Below are 9,662 nucleotides of genomic sequence, written 5' to 3' on the forward strand. Positions count from 1 at the left end.
AGCCTCGATAATACGATCTGAAAACATTGTGAAATGTTAGGTAGCAAAATCATTGCTGGCAAATTACGTATGAAAACACCAAAGGAAAAGATGGGCTTATATGGAACATGCTTTGCTTATGCTTCACTCTTGTCATAGGTCAAAAGGGTAGGCAAAAAAACAACTTGCAAAAAATAATGATTCCCATATATCGTCATGGTGTTATAGTATATTGAAAAGTACACTGACCCCATTTAATAGTTCAAGTTCAAAACTTAAACCACATGTGAAATATATACACTCGGTAACATGTATCTAGAAACAGCCACTGTACGCATCTAGTTGATCAACCAACAACTACCATGCCACCAACCAAACTCAAATCTGATAGAAAATAGAAAGCAAGAGATCTACCAAGTAAGAAAAACAGATATTGACCAAGCAGGGTGTCCAACGGTTCAACTAACAAAAATTGTCATGAATTAGACAAGTTTTCATGTATGACATCAGTTTAAAGCACAGGGAATGCAATTACAAGTTACCAATATTGATGCATTTACATTTTCATCCCAAAAGAAATAGTAATCCAACTTTCTGAAAAACATTATGCCCCTTTTTTTCTACACAGATATTCTGGTACTATAAAACAGAGATAGACATTTCTTTTGACCTTCTTTAGTTTCCCAAGGTTGGACAAAATTACTTGCAAAGCCCACTTGAAGTTTAATATTTTAATATTGGACCCAACATTTCAAAAAGGAACAGTAGCACATAACAGTTCTGATAATAATCATCCAAACCTCTAAATTATTGCTTTTAATGTGATCCCAGACACGCTTAACAGCCTCAGAATGGACCGTTTCTCTTTCTCCCGTACCAAAAAAGGTAGCAAGAGCATCAGAAACCGTAAGGGGAAGTTGGTTAACATCAGTTTCAACAGAAGGAATTGGTTCACCACCCTCTGGCTTCAATTTCTTTGCTTCTCGTTTCGAATCATCTGCAAGAATTTGGACCACAGGTTCAGTACACAAGATATGATTGTTTTGTAAAAGAAGTAGATATGGTGTGTCAGGAGAAACACCTACTTTTACTCTCCAGAGGACGTATATGCTTAGATAGAAGCTTATTCATCTGGAACATGTCCGTGCTATCAGTCTCAAAAACTAATCGGAGCTCATCATTGCATATAATCTTTCTCTTATTGTTAGGATCCTGCAAATTGTTCCTGCGAATGTACGCCCAAAGCTGCTTAACAATCTGCATTGATTAACAGTGTCAGGTTACCTGCCATAATGTAAACATATAGACAAGGCATTAGAAAGATGTGCTAGAAAGACTGGACCTCAGTTCTAGCCATTGCTGGTTCACCAACGATAGCTTGCAGCTCTGGAGACACACCACAGACTTTGTTTAACCCTCCAGGACCACCTCTTCGTTTTGCTCCAGCACTAGCACTGCTACATTGCCACAACAAGAACAGCGAGTTCAGTGAACAGGCTGAACATCAGCAAATGACAGCCGAAGGTGACAATTGGGAACAGGGGACATATCCATATCTTGTTCCAAGAGAGTGAAGTGAGAGTCGAGATTTATATCAGGAACATTGTCACATGCAGACAGTTTGATGTTTGCAGAATAGTAGTACGGATTTAGTACATATAAAGTGTCATAAACTCCTTTCAAGTGAATCGACATAGCAAACAGAAAGGCTCCTTTCTAGTTCCAGCTAGTTGTACCTAAACGCAAAGCCCACTCTGCAAGTCAAATTGACAGTTATGGATAAGTGCCTGTCTAGTTGCACTTCATTTTGCAAAAAAAATTCAAGATTCCCCGTCACATCGAATCTTTGGACGCATGCATGAAGCATTAAATATAAATAAAAAATAAAACTAATTACACAGTTTAGACGAAATTCACGATACGAATCTTTTAAGCCTAATTAGACTATGATTGGACACTAATTGCCAAATAACAACGAAAGTGCTACAATACCATTTCGCCAAAAATTTTACCAACTAAACGAGGCCTAAGCTTCTTTGTTTGAAGTCGGTTGCTTGAAAAGCAAACATTTTGATGAATCCATTTCAACGTTAATGACTTCAGGGGATTTAATTCTGCATGAATGGTTGACATGACTACGGGAGCATTCAAAGGTTTTCACAGGTACACTCGCAAGACGATTGCCTCCCCTAAGCTTGGAAACGGGCATTAAATGTCTAGTACAAGTAGAAATAGCACCACAAAATTCCTCAAATGAACCTATGGAGCCCTTGAAAACAAGTTCCTTCCACTTCACCCCACCCCACTAATCATATCCTGATAAAATATTTCTGTCCACCAGAAACAATCAAGCCCAAATCCGTACCACTACAAACCGTGAATCCAGCCAAAAAAAAAACTTTTCCGGTTAATCCCACCTCAAATCACCAAACAAATCTGGAAAGGGGAAAATTTTCAATCCTAGAGGTTTAGGAGCTTAGCTTCGCGTAGAAGCTACTCTACCTAACTAAATGTAACCGCACGAGCACGCGCATCTGGCACCTAAGTGGATGCTCCAAACCCTAACTCGAAGGGGGAAAAGAAGAGGAACTAACAGTGCAGGAAGTGTCACCTGTCCTTCTTAGAGCCAGCCGGCACCGGTGCCGGCGCTGGCGCACGGGGGCTCTCCCCCGGAGTGGGTGCCGCTGCAGCCGCCGCTCTCGCCGCGGCGGCCAACTGCTGTTGCTGTTGTTGCTGCTGCTGCTGCTGCTGTAGCTGGACGAGCCTCTGCAGGTGCGCCTGGTCGGCCTGCGGGAAGGGCTGGTGCCCGTAGCGGTACGACGCGGGGGCGTCGAACGGCGAGGGAGGCGCGCCGGAACGTTGGTGCTGCTGGTGCTGGTACTGCTGCGGGGCGGAGAGGAAAGACTGCATCTGGTGCTGGTGCTGCTGGGGGAAGAAGTGGGGAACGGCGGGCGACGGGGCGGGGGCCGACGACGCGGCGGCGGCGGAGGTGGAGAAGGGCAGCTGCTGCGCAGGAGCCTCGGCGCGGGCCCCGCCGCCGCCGCCGGCGGCGGTTGCGGGGTCGAAAGGGTCCTTCCGCGAGGCGGCGGGGTCTGGCGCCGGCGCGGCGGCGGGGCCGAGGAGCGCGACGAGGACGCTGCGGATGAGCTGCGCCTTGGGGGAGAGGTCGACGCCGAGCTGCGCCCCGAGCTGGCGCACCACGGCATCCGCCGATATCCCGGTGCCGCCCTGCGCGGCGGTGTGCTGGACGAGGGACTCCACGTACTGGGCCAGCTCCTGGTCGGACAACATCGGGCTGGCTCGGGGAGGGGACGGGGGGAAGGCCTGGCGTTTCCTCCCTCGTCGGTGTCGCGTGGCGGCGGCGGCGGTGCGGCGCCTCCACGCCCTTTTGAATGAAAATTGAAACGGGTCGGGGGGGATGCGGGATCCCTCGCTGCGGAGGGAGGCGCGTTTGGGTTTCGTGGGGTGGTGGGCGGGGGCTCGCGGTGGTTCGGGCGCCTTGACGCTCGGCTTGGTGGTTTTGTGGTTTCCGCCGCTGGGCTTGCGGCTTCCGGTCCGGGCGGGGGATCTTTTGCGATCCAGCACCACGGCCGATAACCCCTACCACCGCCCCGGCCCTTGCGGTCGCCCCCGCCGGGACGCAACGCAACCCCTTTCCCCTGCGCGCCCACCGTGGTGGTTGCCCGACCCGTGCCAAACGACCCAACCCGTGCCATCCTGGGGTTGGCGCTGGCCGCTCACCTGCTGCTGCACGCCTCCGCTCCGTGGCCGGTGGTGACGACAGGCGATGGCGCACAAAACAGTGGCCCCGGTTATATTCTCGCAGAAGCAGCGTGAGGCGGCCTGCCACGGCACTCGCGCCGCGTGCCGACGTAACAACCGGTCTTTTTTTCACTTAAATTATTACTAGGGCCGCGTTTAGTTTGCTACCGAATCCGCATTTGTACAGTAACCGATGTGACGGCAAACACTGTAGCAACTTTGTTTGTATTTGTGAATTATTGTCCAAACATTGACTAATTAGGCTTAAAAGATTCATCTCGCAAAGTTCAACCAAATTGTGCAATTAATTTTTGATTTCATCTACATTTAGTACTCCATACATATACCGTAAGTTTGATGTGACGGGGAATCTTCTTTTTGCATAGTGTCAAAGTTAGGAGTTTTGTGGGAACTAAACAAGGGCTAGGAGAGATCGAGTGACTAAGGCCATGTTTAGATTTCAAAAATTTTCAACCCAAAGTGTCACATCAAATCTTGCGGTACATGGAGTACTAAATGTAGACGAAAAACAAAATTAATTGCACAGTTAAGTACTAAATTAGTCGCAAGTTATGTAATTAGTTTTGTAATTAGTCTATATTTAATACTTTATACATGTGTCTAAACATTCGAGGTGACAGAAATTTTAGAAGCGTACGTAGAAACGACCTGACTCAAGTCGGCTCCAACTTTAAGTTAGCTGTGTTTTCTTTTCCCTTTTTATTTTTGATAAAAGTTAGCTGTTTTTTTTTTCAGAAGTAGGATCCACGTTTATTTTTTGGGCCCAAAACTCGTTCCTTGGTCGTTGGCTTCCAACCACGCCTAGGATGATGATGGGCTGGCCCACATTTTCTCTAGCAAAGACAGACCAACAGAAGAGTAGTCAGACTCCCCGTGGTCCGGACTGGATTAGCAGCCCAAACTGATGCTCCGGCCGTCTAGGCCCATCTTCATGCTTGACAAATGGGCCCACCCTGCTCGTGATCGCGAGATGCCATTATATTAGATCATCCCCGATCTCACTCTCGTGATCATCATTTAGAGAGTTATTTACATAAAAATCGCTTTCTATATCTTTTCATCGTTTAATAGTTTTTCTATATCTCATGCGCACTTTAGAGAGTCATTCTCGTATTCTATTTTTGGCTAGCGAAAATCCAGAATAAAAGATGGTTATATTTGGATGACCATTTAGAAGTGCCGTTGGAGGATAGTTTTTCACCAAAATTTCTATTCCTAGCATTTAGAAAGGATATGAAGAGACTCTTGGACATGCTCTTACCGGGCCGGATGATAAGGATGAAAGAGATCGCAGAAGAACACCGACTTCATTAATCAACGAACATTCGATAGATTAGAAACCAACGTCCACGGCTTTCACTGTTGATTTTTTTTTGCAACTTTTATTTTTTTCTAAAAGAAAGTTACAAAGCTATACTTAACTTTGTGTATGACATTTTGAGGAACAAAATTTATTATAAATTTTTCAATATTATGTTTGCTCATGGAAGGATCAATGGGGTTACCGCCTTTGTGGTTGTATTGTTCTTGCTTTTACCCTCTTATAACAAAATACGTATCAATGGGCGCGTTAAAAAAAGAAGTCCAGAGGATTTATATGGGCCCTGAGATTAGTACTATTGTATTAGCTTTGTTGTGGCTATCCTAACGTGAACTTGGGCGTTCTCTCGTGGCAAAAGAAGACTATGGGCGACGTTCAATTTCTATGATTTTGGGTACCTAATCTTTGAAGTTAAGGGTGTTCCTTATCTCAACACCTAATTATGGTGTGTATATTTTTCTTAGCTGATCAGTTCAACTAAACCTCTTTATATGATTATTATAAGCATGTTGTCCTGCAAATAAATAACTTTTTTTTCTTTTTCATTACTTACACCGACGATTAAACCTTTGATCAGATATTGTGAAGTCATTTTAGATATCCACAAAGTCTGAATGGTGAAACTTTGACTATTGACTCTCATAGAACATGATATGTTAAATTAAAAAAAAACTTTTTACGGATGTTTTTTCCTGTTTGAAATCTAGTGAAATCAAAAGTCAACAACTGTGTATAACATTTTTTTCATGCATGATGAAATATAGTAACACCAAATCTCAACATTGCCAATATCTATGTTGTTCTTTATCTAAATGTTGTGAAAGCTATAAAATAGTTACATTTTAAACTCTTGTGTTAATTTTTTCATATAGTTAAGTAAAAAAACTGTCATAATGATAGTTGAGGAATAGATCTCAGAAGGAAAAGGGGACGGGACGTAGGAGTTCATGGTAGAAATATATATGGGGTCAGATCAGACATAAGTACCTACAGTGTTTCAAAAGAGAGAGAGTAAAATTTCACTGCTGATGGTCTGCTGGATGGTTGGTGCATGCAGAACGCTATCCAAAACAAGCAATCCACATCCACATCATTGATAAGAGGATGAACTAGCTGAAAACAAGAGAGACACGCCTGATCCGGCATATTTGAAGGTCAGGGTGCCCCTGGACACATTAAGGCGCCATTTTTTTTTGACATATTACATGCACAAAATTATCAATAATAGTTGTTTTTTACACCATATCTGAGACTAGCCAAGTTGTCAAGTTGTACTCATTTGACCACTATCAATTCGCTTGATGGCCTATGTGCCTGCGAGGTTTAATTTCTTATTGACTAGCAGAGCAGCAGACTGAGCATAGCTGCAAAAACTCAGCTACTACACACACCATTTATAGAGACGTTAAAAATAATTTGTAGAGACTGTCAAGGGCGTCGAACCCCTGACCGGCCGGACCGCGGCTACGCAGTTCGTAGCCGTCGGCCGTTTTCTCCGGTGAGGTTATTCCCCTCCACCGCAGGCTTAACAGGGAGAGAGATTAGGGATATAATTCTTCTTCCTTCATTGTCAAGCGATTACAAGTATATATGGCCAATGGCCCAACCGAAATAGAGAAGGCTCTCCTTGATTCTGGGAATTTCCAAACAACTAACTAATCTGATTTTCTATCTTTAGCCACTAGAGGATAATTCATGCGGCGCCTGCCCAGCGCGCTCAGCCGCGCGGCGCCCTGGCATATGTGCGCCCGCACATGACATCTCTCCCCGCCTCGAAGTCCAGCTCGTCCTCGAGCTGAAAGGAAGGGAACCGAGCACGAAGGTCGTCCAGATCCTCCCATGTAGCCGAAACTGGTGGTTCGCCCTGCCATTCAACGAGCACCTGGCGCACTCCCCGGGCCAGCCGAGCTCGAGTCACCTGGGCAGGTGCAGGCACCACAGCACCGTGCAGGAGCGGAGGCAGCAGCGGTGGAACGGCCGGCGGGGTACCAACAAACTTCTTGAGGACGCCGACGTGGAACACATCATGAAGACGAGCACCGGGAGGAAGCTGTAGCCGCACAGCCACCTCGTTGATGAGCTCCGCCACCTGGTACGGCCCGACGTATCGCGGCTTGAGCTTCCCTGTTGCCGAGCGTGGGAGGGATGCTGCTGCCCGCTGCCGAAGGCGAAGAAGAGCCCAATCGCCGACCTGGAAGGACACGGGCCTATGGTGCTGGTCGTAGACGCGCTTCTGGACCGCCTGTGCCTGTTCAAGGCGATAGCGGATGTCGTCGAGGAAGGCAGCGCGCTCCTCCATCTCCTGGGCGACCGCTGCGACGCGTGTCTCGCCGGGCTCATAGGAGCGGATGGTCGGGGGGTCCTGACCATAGACTACACGAAACGGAGTTTCACGGAGCGATGACTGATAGGCGGTGTTGTAGGTGTACTCTGCCCACGGCAGCCAACGGAGCCACTGCCGAGGACGGTCGCCGGTGAAGCAGCGCAAGTACATGACGATGACCCGGTTGGCGGCCTCGGTCTGGCCGTCCGTCTGCGGGTGAAAGGCGGATGACATGTAGAGCTTCGTCCCCGTGAGCCGCATGAGCTCCTGCCAGAACGCCGAGGTGAACACTGGATCGCGGTCCGAGACGATGGACTGCGGAACGCCATGGAGGCGAACGATGTCGGTGAAGAAGGCGTGAGCGACGGACTCGGCGGTGTAGGGGTGCGCCAGGGGGATGAAATGGTAGTACTTGCTGAAGCGATCCACGACGGAGAGGATGACCGTCTTGCCTTGCACCTTGGGCAGCGCCTCGATGAAGTCGATGCCGATGTCAGCCCACACAACAGACGGAACCGGCAGTGGTTGCAGCAGACCGGCCGCCCTGAGGTGGTCGGGTACTGCTGACAGGTGACGCAGGCCTTCACGAAATCCTGCACCAAACGACGCATGGTGGGAAAATGAAAATCCCGCCTGAGCCTATGGAGGGTGCGGTGGATGCCTTCATGGCCGTCGTTGTGGACCGCGGCCAAGATCTCCTACAGCAGCGGCGACGTCGGGGGAATGTACAGGCGGCCGTCGAAGGCGACCATGCCGTCCACCAGCGCCCACGGAGCGGTGCGGGTGCCAGCCCGGACCTCATCGTGGATGGCGACCAAGGCCGGATCAGTGGCCTGGGCATGGCGGAGGCGTTCTATGAAGTCAAAGCGGGGTGCCGAAATAGCCAACACCTCCCCTTCGTCATTGTCGCGACGGGAGAGGGCGTCGGCGACGACGTTCGTGGCGCCCGACCGGTACTCCACCTAGAAATCGAAACCCAGGAGCTTGCCGACCCAGTGGTGCTGAGGGATCGTGGCGAGGCGTTGATCGAGGAGGTACTTCAGGCTGTAGTGGTCAGTCTTGACGATGAAGCGCCGCCCCCAGAGATACGGGCGCCAGTGTCGTACCGCCTGGACGAGGCCGATGAGCTCGCGCTCGTAGGTGGCTAGCGAGCGGTGGTGAGGCGCCACCGGCCTGCTGAAGAAGGCGACCGGATGGCCCTCCTAGACCAGGACCGCGCCGAAGCCGAACGTCGACACATCGCACTCGACGGTGAACAGCTTGGCGAAGTCGGGCATGGCGAGGACGGGGGCGGACGTGACGGCGGCCTTGAGCGCTGTGAAGGCCGCGGCCGTCGCGTCATCCCAGGAGAAACCCTCCTTCTTGAGTAGGGCCGTCAGTGGAGCAGCGATCGCCCTGAAGTTGTGGACGAACTTGCGGTAGTACCCGGCGAGGCCGAGGAAACCGCACACAGCCCAGGGCGAATGTGGAGCTGGCCAATCATGGATCACCTACACCTTGGCCGGGTCCATGGCCACATCCGCCGCGGATATGACATGGCCGAGGTAGGCGACGGAGGAAGCCCCAAAAGAGCACTTGGTGCGCTTGACGAAGAGTTGGTGTCGGCGTAGTTCATCGAGGATAGCCCGGAGGTGGCGAAGATGATCAGCCCACGACTTGCTGTAAATCAGAATATCGTCAAAAAATACCAGGACGAAGCGGCACAGGAACGGGCGGAGCACGTCGTTCATCAAAGCCTGGAATGTCACCGGGGCGTTGCACAGGCCGAACGCCATCACCAGGAACTCGTACAGACCATCGTGGGTGTGGAACGCCATCTTGTGCATGTCCTCCGGGCGCATGCGCACCTGGTGGTACCCAGACCGGAGGTCCAGCTTGGTGAAGAACTTGGCGCCATGGAGCTCGTCGACCACCGAGATCGGGAAAGCATCCTTGACGGTGAGCGCGTTCAGCGCCCGGTAGTCGACGCAGAAGCGCCACGAACCATTAGGCTTCTTGACGAGGAGGATGGGCGACGAGAACGGTGAGTCACTATGGCAGACGATCCCTTGATCAATCATGGCGGCACACTGCCGCTCCAACTCGTCCTTGTGCGCCGCGGGGTACCGGTAAGGGCGGACGGCGACCGGTTGGGCGTCGGGCTTGAGAATAATGCGGTGGTCGTGTGCACGCTTGGGGGGCAGACCGATGGGGTCCACGAAGAGCCCCCCAAACGAGAGCAGCAGCGCCTCCAGGAGGGGACCGGCCTCTGTTGTT

The 9,662-nt window shown here is 50.2% G+C and overlaps 1 pseudogene; it reads left to right on the plus strand.

Moving 5' to 3' along the window:
• The first annotated feature begins 8,047 nt into the window (after positions 1 to 8,047).
• LOC136500224 (uncharacterized) lies at positions 8,048 to 9,433 on the plus strand (annotated as a pseudogene).
• Positions 9,434 to 9,662: the final 229 nt, after the last annotated feature.

Source organism: Miscanthus floridulus, chromosome 13 (genome assembly GCF_019320115.1).
Source record: "Miscanthus floridulus cultivar M001 chromosome 13, ASM1932011v1, whole genome shotgun sequence".
Lineage (NCBI taxonomy): Eukaryota > Viridiplantae > Streptophyta > Magnoliopsida > Poales > Poaceae > Miscanthus > Miscanthus floridulus.